The sequence below is a fragment of the Cnephaeus nilssonii genome, assembly GCF_951640355.1.
Source record: "Cnephaeus nilssonii genome assembly, chromosome: 12".
NCBI lineage: Eukaryota > Metazoa > Chordata > Mammalia > Chiroptera > Vespertilionidae > Cnephaeus > Cnephaeus nilssonii.
Genome location: NC_137083.1, coordinates 76,422,355 through 76,438,708, shown reverse-complemented (window position 1 = coordinate 76,438,708; position 16,354 = coordinate 76,422,355). Strand labels below are relative to the sequence as shown.

General features: G+C 40.9%; 1 pseudogene across 1 annotated transcript; it reads right to left on the bottom strand.

Annotated features, from left to right (window-relative positions):
- Positions 1-14,875: 14,875 nt before the first annotated feature.
- On the bottom strand, positions 14,876-15,827 carry LOC307108111 (GTPase IMAP family member 4-like; annotated as a pseudogene). Its single transcript has one exon. The product of its transcript is annotated as a GTPase IMAP family member 4-like (transcript).
- Positions 15,828-16,354: the final 527 nt, after the last annotated feature.

Sequence of the window (16,354 nt, the reverse complement as noted above, 5' to 3'; positions counted from 1 at the left end):
TTATCTTTCTCTGCCTGGCTTATTACACTTAGCGTAGAGATCAACCAAGGGACTTGTGTGCATGCATATGAGCCTAATCAATGGACACAGACAACAGGGGGGTGGGGCATAAATGGGGGTGAGGGTTAAGGGGGGAATAAAGACACATAAGACAAATAATAATAATAAAAAAAGAAACTGTAAAAAAAAACAACTGGGGTACATCTACACAATGGAATACTATGCTGCGGTAAAAAAGAAGGAATTATTACCATTTGCAACAGCATGAATGGAACTGGAGAGCATTATGCTAAGCAAAATAAGCCAATCAGAGAAAGATACATATCACATGATCTCACTGATTTATGGAATGTAAATAACTGATGAACAAAAACAGATCCAGAGACAGAGAAGCATCAATCAGACTGTCAAACCTCAGAGGGAACATAGAGGAGAGTGGGAGTCAGGGGGAGAGATCAACCAAAGGACTTGTATAAGCCTAGCCAATGGACACAGACACCAGGGGGGTGAGGGCATGAGTGGGGAGGGGTGGGCAATGGGGTGCAAGGACACATATGTAATACCTTAATCAATAATGAAAAAAATATATGAAAAAAATGCCAAAGGTTAAAGATAAAGAGAGAATCTTAAAAGAAACAAGAGAAAAGCAATCAGTTACCTACAAGGAAGCACTCATAGGGCTGTCATATGATTTCTCAACAGAAACTTCGCAGGCTAGAAGCGAGTGGCAAAAATATTCAAAGTGATGAATATCAAGGACTTACAACCAAGATTACTCTAGCCATCAAAAGCTATCATTTAGAATTGAGGGTCAGATAAAGAGCTTCACAGACAAGGAGTTTATCACCACTAAACCAGTATTACATGAAATTTTGAAGCGCATTCTTTAAGAAGAGAAAGAAAAAAAATAATAATATAAAAATATGAACCTTAAAAATGACAATAAATACATGTGTATTAACAATTGAGGCTATGAATCAAAATAAATGAACAATAAATCTAATGAACAGAATAAACTGATAAATAAAATAGAATCAGATGCATGGAAACATGGAACAGACTCAATCTCAGAGGTAAGAGAGGAGGTTGAGCAGAAAGAGATTAACTAAAAATCTTATATGCATTACCAATGGACACAGACAATTGAGTAGTGAAGACATAGGGTGGGGTGGGAATCAGGTGGAAGGGGAGCAGTGGGGACAAAAAGGGAAACAACTGTAATACCCTCAAAATAAAGATTTTATATAAGAAAAAAATAAAGCTATCACATATGGGGGGGGGGGGGATAGACAGTATCTCATAAAATTAAACATGCAAACCAGCTATCCCATTTCTAGTGATTTTCTTAACAGAAATAAAAACATAGACTTGTATATGAATGCCACATAATAACCAGTATAATATTCATAATAGCTTACACTGGAAGCACCCAAATGCTCTCCAATTGGTCAATGAATAAACAAATTCTGGTATATCCATACTGTTGTGGGTTAAATTGTGCCCCCTAAAAAGAGTTGTTAAAGTTTTAACACCTGAAATCTCAGAATATGTTTTTATTTAAAAATAGGTTCTTTAGAGATATAATTTGTTCAGATGGTGTCATAATGGAGCTGGGTGGTCCCTTAATCTAATATGACTGGTGTCCTTACAAGAAGGACAATGGAGGCAGAGACCTAAGTGATAAATACAAAGGCAGTGAGCACCAAGGATTACTGGCAACACCAGAAGCTAAAAAGAAAGAAGCTAAGAACAGATTCTCTCCCAGAGCCCACGGTGATGGCATGGCCCAGAAGACACCTTGACTTCAGACTTCTAGCCTCCAGAACTGTGAGAGAATAAGTTTCTGTTATTTTAAGTCACCCAATTATTGGTAGTTTGTTATAGCAGACCAAGGATACCAATACACATACTATGGACTTCTACACAGCAATGGAAAAAGAACAAAAAGACATACATGCCACAGCATGGATGAATCTGAATAGAAATGCTAAGTGAAACTCATCGAGTACAAACGACTGCTTCTTCTACATCACAATAATATGAAATTCTAGGAAAGGAAAAACTATAGTGAGGATTATTTGTTCATTTTTCACAGAAATAGAACAAATAATCCTCATACTTATATGGAAACACAAAAGACCTAAGTATGGAAACACAAAAGACCTAAGACTTGTATGGAAACACAAAAGACCTCGAGTTACCAAAGCAATTTTGAGAAAGAACAAAACTGGATTCATCATGCCACCTGATTTTAAACTTGATGACAAAACTACAATAATTAAAACAGTATGACACTGGCAGAGAGACAGATACATAGATCATTGAAACAAAATAGCCCAGAAATAAACCTACTCATATATTGTCAATTAATTTATGACAAAGGAGCCAAGAATATACAATAGAAAAACAACAGTCTCTTTAATAACAGATGTTGGGAGAACTGGACAGTCACATGCAAAAAAATAGAAGTTGACCACTGTTTTACACCAGATACAAAATTAATCACAATGAATTAAAGACTTGAAAAACATAGACCTGACAATGAAACTCCTATACAAAAATATATGTGGTAAACTCCTTGACTCGGGTCTTGGTGATGATTTTTTTAATCTGACACCAAAAGCAAAAGCAAAAATAAACAAGTGGGATTACAACAAACTAAAAAGCTTCTGCACAGCAAAGGAAACCATCAACAAAATGTAAAGGCACCGTACTGAATGGCAGACAATATTTACAATATCCAAGCTCTGTAAAGAACTCATGCAACTCAATTGCAAAAACACCCAAACAATTTGATCTGAAAAATAGGGAGAAAATCTGAATAGACATTTTCCAAAGAAGAATTTAATAAAGCTGTGAAATTAGAGCCCATTATGTACAATTGGATGTCACTAGAATATTCAGTTGTGGTAGCTTGATTGTAAAATGGGCAAACAATTGTCACACTACCTCCTGTTGGTGCCCTTTTACAATATGAATTTGTATCAGTTCCTATCCATTTCTGCACCTATTTTTTTAATGTATTGATTTTATTTTTAGAGTGAGAGAGAAACCAATTTGTTGTTCCACTTATTTATGCATTCATTGGTTGCTTCCATATGTGCCCTGACCTGAGATTGAACCCGCAACCTTGGGTAGAAAGATGTTGCTATAACCAAATGAGCTCCTCCACCAGAGGTATATCTGCACCTCTTGAAGCTCAAAACCTCAAAGACTTTGCAGCCTTGTTCTGGACATTTTCCGGAGTTGTAAACATTTCCTGTTTTCTTCACAATTTGACAAACTTTTCCAACCTATGTTTTACCTTCTCATGCATATAAAAATATCTATACCACTTTGCTGGAAGTTAAATGGTAAAGAGACCAGAGGACAATTTTCACACACATCACAACACCACAGTCCCCAGGAAGTCTGTGGTCTACCATTGATGTTACCCCATTTCTCAGAATATCTTCCCATACTTGGGAGTGTGAGCATCATTGCCAAGAGGTTTCAACCTGTTTCTGCAAGGCAGACAGGGATGAAGGATGACCTGGGGCATACTGTCCATAGTCAATACGATCTCTCTGTAGCTGAGGTGACCACAGGTGTTGACTGGAGCACCCAGTAGACTGGGCTCCAGAAATTTCAGCTCCAATGCAATGGGACACCTGGCCTGACAGAAGGAATGAGTTGAAGATGTAAATATGAGACAGCTGAGTCTATGGTCCACTCCATTCCCTCCAATTCAGAGCCCCACACTTGAAGAGGGGTCCTCTCTAAGGAGTAGAGCATCTCCAAAGGAAAACGTCTGCATTCTGACATAACAGCTCTCCTGTCCTGTCTCCTCAGGGAAAGCTTGCAGTCACAACCCTCACTCCTTTCCCCCAGAGAGCTCCTCTAACAATTTATTCTCAATATGAAAGGCAATCAGGGATAACTGACATTTGAAAAAGAAAGTGAAGAGACAAAGATAACAAAAAAAAAAGTTTACCTTAAAGGGAGCCATTAACTCAGGAAACAAAAACAGGGAAAAACTAAGCAAACAAATAAAAATAAACTCTTTCAGGTATTTAAGTTATTAACCATCTCACTGAAGTTGACAAAAAATACTGAAAAATACAATATATATAATATATTTATATATTTTATAAACATCAATATCAATGTATATATATTTTAAAGCATGCGTGAGCCGGCAATAAAATGAGCTTTCTCAACCGCAGAGCAAAGTGAAAGTGGAAACTCAGAGGCATAGGTGAAATGTAGCAGCTGGCTGTCACTCTGAGGGTACTTTACCAAACGTGGAGGACTTAAACTTTGCTCCTCAAAGCCACACTGACATGAGAGTCAAAGACATGGGCTGATTCAAAAGGGGTCTAAAAGGGAACTTTTACCATAAACCCCAAAGGGCTACCCCCTCAATAATGTCAGTGACTTCTTACTGGTGAGTGAAGGACAGTTTTGAAAAAGAAAAGGCCAGAATCCAATTAAACAGGCAAAAGATGCTTGTGGAGAAAACAGAGAAGAAAGGACCATAGAGAAAATATTTAAAGGAGTAATGATGGAGTGTTTTTCTGAACTGAAACACACCAATCCACAAATTCAAAAAATCTAACAAACCCCAAGAAAATAATTAAGAAAGAATTCTCACTTCAACACATAAGAGTGAAACTGTAGGGCATCAAAGCAACAAGAAGATATTAAAAGTAGCCAGAAAAACAAACAGATGACCTTTGGTGAGGAGATGTTGGAACTGTACTGATTTTTTTATTAGTAACAAAGGAAGTCAGAGAACAGGGCAAGCAGATTTGCAATGTGTTGAGAGAAACTAACAGTAAACTGAAAACTCTATACTAAAGGAAAATAGCTGTCAGAAATAAGAACAAAACAAGCACATTGCAGACAATAAAGATGAAAATTCTTGCCACCAGCACAACCTCATTAACGGAATTTCTAAAGAATGTACTTGAGACAAGTGGAAAGTAATCCCAGATAGTAAATCAGAGGTTCAAAGAAGATTAAATCTAAACTAACTTAAACTGTAGAAATAAGAAAATAGGATTTAAATATGATTTTAAAAGGAAAAAATAAATGGAAATGCATAATAATATATAGGTTGGGATGGAGGGTGGGAGGGGAATTAAAATGTTCAGTTTGTTATATAAGAGGAAGATAAAAATATAGATAACCTTTAGATTTGACAAGTTAAGAATATATGTTACAATCATTAGGTGGCTACCAAAACATTAGGATAAGTGTGTAGTGAACCCCTTTCACGTCCTGTGCGGTTCAGGGTTCAGATTCAGGGTTTGGGCTCTGGAGGAGGCCGCACGCAAATGAAAGAGACTAGCAAATACTAATTTGGAAATATTGGGGGCTAGGCAGGAGCCCAACTCAAGGGGAAGGACTCCGCCTTGCTCTGGCCTTGGGATGCCTTTTATTCAGGTTTGAGATATACCCATACCCCTTAGCCAGGCAATTCCAGTAATAGCCAATCAGCAAGGATTTACATAAAACTAAAAGGTAGAAGTTGCTTTAGCTACCATTGTCTCAACTAAACAGTGGGTGATTGGCTCTGACCTTTCCAAACTTCAAGGTTGACCTGGTTCTTTGTCCACATCTCTCTGCTAGAGAAGACAATGGGCTTCCATCATAAGTGTATATAATTTCCAAACTAGTAAAGAGAAATATAGAATGTGAAAACATACCCAAATAATCCAAATTCAACCACAAAGGAGAAGGAAAAAAGAATTATGGAACAGTTTGAATAAGTAGAAAGCAAGAAATAAAATTTTATATATGCATCCAAATAGATCAGAAATTATAATTATGATAAATACACCAACGGTTTCAGTTAAAAAACATATACACACACATTTTTTTGAGTGGATTGCAAATAATTTTAAATCTAAAGCATGAAACCAGAGAACAGTTGGAAACAGAAGTTTAGGCAAATATAACAATCAAATTCTAAACTAAGAAGAACAAAATACCAAATGAAATAGACTTTTCATTCACTATTTATTGGGAGGCAATTATGTGCCAGGAACTGTTCTAGGCACTTGGATACATAAGCAAATTATAGCATATTTCTTATTTTAGATCTTCCAGTATTTCTTGAAGGGCCTGAAAATACATAAAAAAGAAAGTATAATTGTAAATTCTAAAACATAGAATATATTGCCCTGGATAGTATGGCTCAGTTGGTTGGGCTTTGAGTCATGCATTGGAAGCTTGCTAGTTTGATTCCCTACAGGGCACATGCCTGGGTTGTGGGCTAGATCCCCTATGGTGACATGCAAGAGGCAGTCAATCAATATTTCTCTCTCTCCCTCTACCTTCCTAAAAATCAATAAAATATTTAAAAAAATATATATGATATTCATTTATGTAAGAAATAACACCATACAGTACATAAAAAGGATGAGGAGTGGAGAAGGCAAGTTAAAGTTCAATAGTGTGGTGAGAGCATAGCTATAAAGCCCTGTTCACCAAGATCAAACATAGCCTTATATTTATATGAACCACATAAAGAGGCATCACATTTACAAATGGATGTAATAAAGACAGAATATGCAAATTGACTATCACCCCACAACAAAGATGGAAGTGCCCACAGCCAATAAGGAGAGAATATGCAAATTGATGCAACAAAGTTGGTGACGGCCAGGCTGGGATGCTTGCGTCATCACCATGGCAATGACGCAGGTGTTCTGCCCTGCCCTGGCCACTCCAGGCCTCTGGGCAGCATGTGTGCACAGGTGCAGAGCAGCTTGGGCGGGGTGGGATGCCTGCTATGGGGGGGTGGGGCATGGAGGGAGCTACAGGAAGGCGGCAGGGCCGGAACAAAGGCAAAAGGAGGCTACGACCGGAGTGAAGGCGGAAGGCAGCAGCCAGAGAGAAGGCCCAAGTCCTGGATGCCAGAGGGAAGCTGGTGCCTGCAGCCAGGGAAAGGAAGGCCTATTCTTGCATGAATTTTCATGTACCAGGCCTCTATTTGAATCATAAGAGAAAATAGACAAATCTTCCGTTATGATGACAGGTTTGATACACATTTCTCAGTCATTACTAGAATCCTATAAAATAAAAGCCCAGCGACTAGAACGGTCTCTGGTCATTCTTTTCTTTCTTTCTTTTTTTTTTTTTTTGGCTTGTAAGTTGGTTGCTTAAACCACCATTTCTTTATAGACATAGCCTACCTCCTGGTGGGGGGCAGGGTCAGCCAGGGTGAGGGAAGGAAGGAAGGCCAAGTGAGCAGTTAAGGGTGGTTAAGCAGCCAGGCAGTGGTTAGGGGTGATCAGGCAGTCAGGTAGGTGAGCAGTTAGGAACCAGCGGTCCCAGATTGTGAGGGAGATGTCCGACTGCCTAAACCAGCAGTTGGATATCCTCCAAAGGAAGGGGTCCCCAATTGGAGAGGGTACAGCTTGGGCTGAGGCAACCCCACAAGTGCATGGATTTTGTGCACCAGGTCACTATTCGATATATATATATATATATATATATATATATATATATATATATATATGAACACATAATAATCTGGCCACTCAGTATATATATATATATATATATATATATATATATATATATATATATATACACTGAGGCCCACTGCATGAATTTCTGGCCAGCCTGGCCAGGGGGAGGGGACATGGGCTGTTGGCTGGCCTGCCTGCTGGTTGAACTCCTGGTCGAGGGGACAATTTGCATATTAGCCTTTTATTATATAGGATATACACTGAGTGGCTAGATTATTATACATTCAGAGATCATAATAATCTTGCCACTCTATATATATATAGCCAGGGACGGTAATGTCATCACAACTGACCAGAGACAAGAACACCACAGCCCCTCGCCCAAGCCAGCCCCAGCTCCCAACCCTGGTGGGGGTTGTTGTTGGCCGGAAAACTGCCCATGGTCTCTCACACAGGCTGGCCCTGTCCTTCAATGGGGATTCCCCACCGTGATGGGGGGGATGGCTGGCCTGCAAACCCCCCATGGCCCTTTGCCCAGGCCAGCCTATTCCCCCAGCTGGGACCCCAGACCCGGATCCGAGATCCCCATCAGGGCAGGCCAGTCAGTTCCTACCAGTGCACCAGGCCTCTATCCTATATAATAGGATTGCTTTCACTATGTCCCATAGATTTTGGATTGTTGTGTTCTCATTGTCATTTGTTTCCAGGATGTTTTTTTATTTCTTCTTTGGTCTCTTTGGTAACCCAATTGTTGTTTAATAACATGCTATATAGCCTTCAAGAGTTCGGATTTTTGTGATTGTTTTTGTTGTAGTTTATCCTATCTAATAAAAGGGTAATATGCAAATTGACTATCATTCCAACACACAAGATGGCTGCCACCATGTGGTCAAATATGGCTTCCCCATGTTGACACAAGATGGCCACCACAAGATGGCAAGCAGGGGAGGGCAGTTGTGGGTGATCAGGCCAGGAAGGGAAAGAAGTTGGGAGGGACCAGGCCTGCAAGGGAGGACATTTGGGGGCAATCAGGCCTGCAGGGGTGACCAGGCCGGCAGAGGAGGACAGATGGGGTGACCAGGCCTGCAGGGGAAGACAATTGGGGAAGGACCAGGCCAGCAAGGGAGGGCAGTTGGCGGGGGGTGACCCAGGCCTGCAGTGGAGGGCAGTTGGGGGGGACCAGGCCTGCAGGGGAGGACAGTTGGAGGTGGCCAGGCCAGCAAGGAAGAGCAGTTAAAGGCAACCAGGCCAGCAGGGGAGGGCAGTTAGGGGTTACAAGGCCTGCAGGGGAGGGCAGTAGGAAGGGACCAGGCCTTCAGGGGAGGGCAGTTGGGGGCAATCAGATTGGAGATGGTACAGGCTGGGCTGAGGATCACCCTCCCCCCGTGCATGAATTTCATGCACTGGGCCTCTAGTTTCGAATATTATGCCACTGTGATCTGAGAAGATGCTTGATATAATTTCTATCTTCTTGAATTTGAAGAGACTTTGCCTGTGTCTCAATCTGTTGTGTATCTTAGAAAATGTCCCATGTGCACTTAAGAAGAATGTATATTCTGTAGCTTTGGGGTGAAATGATCTGAAGATGTTGATTAAGTCCATTTGAGCTAGTGAGTCATTTAGGATTGTTGTTTATTTATGAATTTTTTTTGTCCAAAGGATTTATCCAGTGATGTCATTGGGTATTAAAGTCCCCTATTCTGATTGTATTGCTGTTGATCTCTTTGTTGATATTTTCCAGAAGTATTTTTATGTATTTGGGTGCTTCTGTATTGAGTGAATATATGTTTACCAGAATTATATCCTCTTGCTGTATCAATTCCTTTAGTATTATGAATTGGTCTTTCTTATCTCTTGTTATGACCTTCACTTTGAGGTCTATTTTGTCAGATATAAGTATTGCTACCCCAAGTTTTCTTTCATTTCCATTTGCCTGAACCTTTTTTTTCATCCCTTAACTTTCACTCTGTATGAGTCCTTTATTCTCAGGTGGGTCTCATGTAGACAGCATAAATATGGATCATACTTTCTTATCCATTAAACACTCTATGTCTTTTGATTGGAGCATTTAGTCCATTTATCTTTAAAGTTATTATTGACAGGTACTTATTTGTAGCTATTTCTATTCTTGATGCCTATGTTCCTTCTTCCATTTCTAATTCTTGTTTTTACAACAGTCCCTTTAACATTTCTTGCATTGCTGGCTTGAAAGTGATAAACTCCCTTTGCAATTTTTTTTCCTTTGAAGCTCCTGATTTACCCTTCAATTTTTAATGATAGCCTTGCTGGATAGAGTATTCTTGGATTCAGTCCCTTGCTTTGCATCACTTTGTATACTAGTACTTCATTCCGTTCCCTTCTGGCCTGATGTGTTTCAGTTGAGAAATCATTTGATAATCTAATGGGAAATTCTTTGTAGGTAATGTTCTGTCTCTCTCTTGAAGCCTTTAATATTCTCTCTTTGTCATCTATGTTTGGCATTGTCTTGGTGTGGGTCTTTTTGGGTTCATTTTGTTTGTGACTCTCTGTCCTTGTGTGATTATTTTTCTTCCCCAAATCAGGGAAGTTTTCTGCCATTACTTTTTCAATTAGTTTTTTTGATCCTTACTACTCTTCTTGTCCTTCTGGCACCCCTATTTTATGTATGTTACTTTGTTTCAGTTGTCCCAAAGCTCCCTTAGGCTCTCCTCCTGATTTCTAATTTATTTCCCCAGTTGCTGTCCAGTTTTCTCCAGTTGCTGTTCAGGGTGGGTTTAACTACCCTATCTTCTAACTCACTAATTTGGTCCTCCACTTCTTTTAGTCTACTGTTGAAACCTTCCATCATGTTTTTTACTGTAGCTATATCACTTTTTATTTCCGCTTCATTCTTACATAAGTTGTTGATTTTCTCATCCATCTGGTTTATGAACTGTATGACCCTATTCTGAATTATTTTCCTGACATATTGCATGCCTCCGTTTCATTTAGTTCATTTTATGGAGATTCCACCTTTTCTTTCCTTGGGGGGTTGTTTTATTGTCTCCCCATTTTTGCTGTCTTTTTCTGTCCCTGTGCACCCTGCTTGGGTTTTGAGAGGTTGTAGACCCTATCAGAGAAATTGTCCAGAAATTGTTAGCTCAAAGCCTGGGTCTGCCTTGAGTCTCACACTTTTATTGTCTCTGCTCTGAGTCGTATCCACTTGTCCAATGGATCTGGTCCTTCAGTTGTCTTCTTCAGAAGCTCAGGGTGGTGGGAGCGTGTGCACAGTTCCTTTAATGTGTGATGCCATTGAGGACCCTGAGCCCTCTGGCATGCAATTTGCTCTGCAGCCCTGACACCCATGGCAGGGTGGCAACATAGGTCCTTCTGGCAGTGCACTTGCAGGGTGGTCCTGTGACCCCTGGCTGGGCACATCAGCTTGTTCCATGTTGCCTCCTCAGTGCTTTCCTATGGCCCAGAGTGAGGTGTGTGCTGTGTTGCTCCCGGTATCCCATGCAGGATTGCCGCAAGTGCTGGGTAGAGAGGGTAGGGGTTGCTCTGGGTCGCACAGTCCTGTTTTCTTGTAGCTGTAGTGAGACATGTGTTACATTGCTCCAGTTTGCCCCTCATCAGTGTGCAGTGGAGGCTGGTTCCCCTGGGTCACTCAGTCTGTGCTCCCCTTTCACCCAGAGTGCGGAGTGCATTGGCTTGCTCCAGATGTCCCTGGCAGGACTGTCCTGGGGGATGGCGTGGAGTGGGCATGTGTTTCTCTGGATAGCACAGTCAGAGCTCCCCTGTGGCAAGCTCTAGGTTGCTCCGGGTGACCCTGACAGCAGGTCCCTGTGCTGGGATAGTGTAGGTGCTGGGTAGCTTCAGGTCAGGCTAGCAGCATGGTTTTGGGGTCTGTGGCAGGGGTGGGGCCCAGGATTCTCCCTGGCTTGCAAACACTGTAGAGTCTTGGAGCCAGATCTAGGACATGGGTTCCAGTGGGCTGGTGAGAAGGCCTGGTGTGGGAGCTCACTCTGGCTTGGCATGCTCCCTGAAGACATCTGAGAGCGTGCTGGGAGGTACTGTGCTACTCACTGCTGGAGCACAGTGGTGGTTCCACATGGATTATGCCTGGCAAGCAACATTCTCTACGCATCCTCTGCCCTTTCTTATTCAAAACTAGAGGTCCACTGCATAAAATTTGCACACTTGGGTGGGTCCCTCAACCCAGCCTGCACTCTCTATCAGTCCAGGACCACTTGGGAGATGTCGCAGTGTGCCAAGTGGCAGGCAGCCAGGTAGGAGCCCAAATCGGGGCTGAGCACCACGCTGCTCACACTGTGCCTGCTGCCACTGCTCGGTAGTGCTGCCATGGAGTTGGGAGAGGCTCTTGACGCCATGGCAGTTGCACTCACCAGACATTAACCTGGCTTCTGGCTGAGCAGTGCTCTGCCTGTGGGAGCACACTGACCATCATGGGGCAGCTCCTACACTGAGTGTCTCCCCCCCTTGTGGTCAGTGCACACCATAGCAACAAGTAGTTCCAGTTGTTCCACCATAAAGGTTGCTTAGGCTTTTATTATATTGAGATTGTCTCCTCAACTGTGATTAATTTGTTAATTCTGGGTGGATATTCTTGGATTTAGTTGCTTTTCTGGCCCTAGGAGGAGGTCCATGACACTGCCATCTATTCAGCCACCATTTGTCTCTCTACTTCATTTTGTCAGCTCCCAAAATACTGGTTATCGCATGAGGACATAAGTTTCTCTCCTGCCCTACTCACTGGATATTTTATCTATGGACTCAATCAGTGTATGTGGTTTCCTCAGTACCCAGCTTCTGCATCAAAGAGACCTTTTCCAGAGTTTGGTTGCACAGGCTGCAGCCCAAGTACCATATAGATGAATTTTAAAAGCCTTTGACAAAATTAATTGCTGTGAATGATAAAAACTCTCAAGAAAATAGTGATTGGGGGATGTTTGCTTAATATGATTACACACACACACACGTGCGCGCGCGCACACACACACACACCATATACTCCTGTTTTCCAGTATCTCACTCACTTAACAGGGAAACACTAAAGGCATATCATGGAACAAAGCAAGCATGCCCTTACACTTCTATTCAATGTTATAGTGGAGGTTTTAGCCAATGCAATTTGACAAGATAAATCAATTAGGGGCATAAGGATAAATAAAGAAGTGATAAAGGAACTGTGGTGCATCCATAAGGTGGTATACCATTCATCAGTAAAAGAGAATATCTATTCACAAGCAAGTTGAATGATACTCAAATTCATTATGCTAAGTGAAGGAAGCCAGTCTCAAAAAGGACTTCATTTTACTTTCTCCATATTCTCAATGTCTGGTATGAAATCTTTCACCAAGTTCAAAGAATCACTGATTGTTAGTGAATGCATGAATACTATAAACTATCAAAACACTTTTCAGAGGAGGGAACATGCCTCATTCTTCCTTCATATTATCCACAATGCATGGTACTTATCAAGACCTAATGTCTTTCTTCTGCCCTGAGAAACAAATGTGCAACACTGCTCTCAGGATTTTGTACATGGGCTACTCATCTTCTCACATCTTATCAAGAGCAGAACTTTTTACTTTGCCTCATCTAAAGCATTAACCTGAATGCAAGGGTAAGAATAAGGTAATGAATTTACACAGAAAGTACCACAGAGCACTTAAAGACTTTTTTCATATTAAGCCTATATTTAATTTTTTCATGCTAGGTGTGTGTGGCTCTTTGGTTCAACATGTGCTTTTAGAAGCTCCTGATACAAGAGGATGTTAACTTCCAACCTCAGAATTTTGTGTAAAACTCCAATGAATTTTAATAGACACAGTGCACTCCATATTCTGCAGAGTGAAATCAAATGTGTATCACTGTGAGTGACTATTTCTGAAAGAATCAGCCACTGGTGCTTCCTTTAAGTAATCGTGGAACTCCATGTCATCCAAGTCATCTTTCCAGGTAAATAAGTGAATCATGTATCTCATATTCTTGAACCTTTTCTAAGTTTTGTTAAATGTACAACCTAAATCCATTTGTGTTTGGGGGAAGTAAGAGATAGGTATATTGGGGACAAAATGGGATGGAACATGGAAAAGCCACTTTCAAGATGGCAGAGCAAGGACAGTGGCATATGACTCTAGGACATACTGGTAGAACATGGCAATGTGCTTTGTGAAAGCCTATGAATTATTAGGGTAAAAGTACCTATTAAAAAGGATAAACTTCAAAAACTGTTATCCATATATTAGAGGAATCTTCCCTCTCCCCTGCCCCCCAACCCAGGAAACTCACAAAGATCTAAGAAAGCTTGGATACACATAAATTATATCAGCACATAATGAATGAATCCAAGGAGAAAGTGGTTTCTGGTGGGCAGAGAGATTAAGAATCTAGTTCAAATGGAGAATGGAGGAGATACATAGTAGGGTGTAGACCAAAGCAAGCTCCAAAATAATCTTGAATTGTTATCAAAATGTAAAATTAATCCCTATACTCTTAGAAGTATTGGTGATATTTTATAAGGTAAAAGAGATTCCAGTTTTTCACAAATATGAGAGAATAGAAAAATTTTATTATAGTAACAATGAGTAAACAATTCAAATGTGTGGAGGCAGGAATGTGGGGATGACCCACCTAGCAGTAAGTAATCAAGTTGTGGGGTGATGGATGTGCAGTGGCAACAGTTAGTTTTACAAGAAAAGAAGAGAACTAGTTCTTCATCAAAGTGGTTACATTGAGGTTGGTCAACAACTTTCTACAGAGACATCTGAATATACCAAACATTGTTTTGTTAACTGTTGAATCTCTTGTCTTTTGCTCTTTCTGGTATTTTACTTAGTTGAGTTCTGAGAAACATTTTCCAGACACATCTTTGTTCTCTAGTGGGAAGATGATAAGAAACAATTTCAGTCCTTCCATAAAAATTAAATTCAACAAATTTACGTACATATATAAAGAATTCCATAAGCTTCTCTATCTATAATTTATCTAAGGCAAATAATTTATTTCTCTAACCACATGTGTAAAATGAGCATTGTGATCCTAAAGATAAAAATAAAGAGTAGAAGCCACAGGTAGAGATTATGCGCCAATCTAAAAATAATCTAGAAGAGGAACCTTTACTAAGGATAAATATACAAGGCTTGGGGTCGTGGTCTTTTGATCTCCTGAATTCATTTTCTCTCTGTCTCTGAGAGTTCAGAAGATAAGAAGCATCCACACTTTCTGCTTTGGAATTTTACATATTGAGAATGTGTCCCTTCACTCTTACATTAAAAAAAAAATTCTACTGATTTCCAAGGCAGAACTTTACTACACTCCCCGGTCCTGAGAGCTTGAGAGACAAAAACAGAGAGTTTTGTCTTTAGGGAATTAGTTATATGGGGCAGATGCACCTGGAAATACACAGGAAATATAGACAGATTTTCATTAGCCTAATCTTCCTTGAACAGAGATGATATTTCTCTCCAGATTACTCTCAAACTTCCCAAGATTGAATCAAGCATCCCTTCTTGACTCTCAACTTCACCTCTGGCATTTGGCTGCCAAAAGGAGTAGTAATTCTCCCTTTCTTCAAATTCGCTCTGCATTTCTGCCTTTGTCTTTTCCAACTCCTGTTTATCCTCCAGCTTTCTGATTTTCTCTTCATACTCCTTTCTTAACTTTCTTTTATCTATCTTCATCTGAGCTCTGTATTGTTCTTGTTTTACTTGAATCTGTTTCTGAATCTCCACCTCGGCCCTTTGGTACATCTTATTAGTGTAGCATCCTCTCTTGTTCTGCATCACCATGAGCTGGACAAGGTCCAGTAGCTGTGTCCTCTGATCCACCTGCTCAGCCCCTGTTGCTTTATTGTTGAACTCACTGTGACAATCCTTGAACTGCTCCATCAGATCTTGAATGCCTTCTGGGGCTTCCTTTAAGCAATCATGCTATTCAAGTCATCTTTCCAGGTGAATAGGAGAATTATGTATCTCCTGGCTTTGGGTCCAAACATTGATAGCATCTTCTTCATGGCCTTTTGTTCTTCCTTTGTACCGGCCCAGCAGGACCACCAGGAGCACAGTGTGAGGCACGGTGGAGGTTAGGAGGATGCAATTAGCAATCTCACTTTGTGTGTCAGCATCCAGTTCCACAGTGTCAAAAATGCCAGCTGTGTCCACAACGACAATTTTTCTCCCATTCCACGTGCTGTTCCCTTTCTGACAGACCTTGGTGACAGATTTTGCTGCAATTCTGTAATGAAATGTTTTTGGTTTTTTGCCCAAGGATGCTGTTCCCTGTGGCTCTTTTTCCTGCTCCAGTCTTACCCTCTAAGACAAGTCTCAGTTGTGAATCTCTGGGTTCTTGATTTCCAAGCCCTGAGACATCACAAAACAAAACCATACCATTAGGATTGACTTCCAACCTTTCCCACTGCAGTGACTCTGCCCAACTGTGTCCTTCTCTATTGCCCACTAGTGTCCTGTCTGTGAGCAAACTCTGCACTCACAGGAGGTCTATAGAACCCTTGGGCTTGACCTCTCTCCTAAAGGACTTGGGGAACTCTGGGCACTTCTCAGGAGTCCCTTGGGCTAGTCACTCTGACCTTTGGAAGCTAAGTGCTCAGGGATGAGGGAGCTAAATGGTTCAAGTGAGAACTCTAAGCTGCTGCTGGCAGCTGTTCCCCATAAATTAATGTAGGAAGTGACACAAAATCTGACTTTGGGTCATCACAGTGGGAACATCCCTCACCCTATGAATATTCAAAATGGAACTTTTCTTCTTCCCATTAAGAAGCTAAGTAGCTCCACTGGTTGAGCATTGACCTATGAACCAGGAGGTCACAGTTCAATTCTATTCAGGGCACAGGCCCAGGTTGCTGTCTTTTTTTTAATTTAATAAATCTTTATTGTTCAGATTATTACAATTGT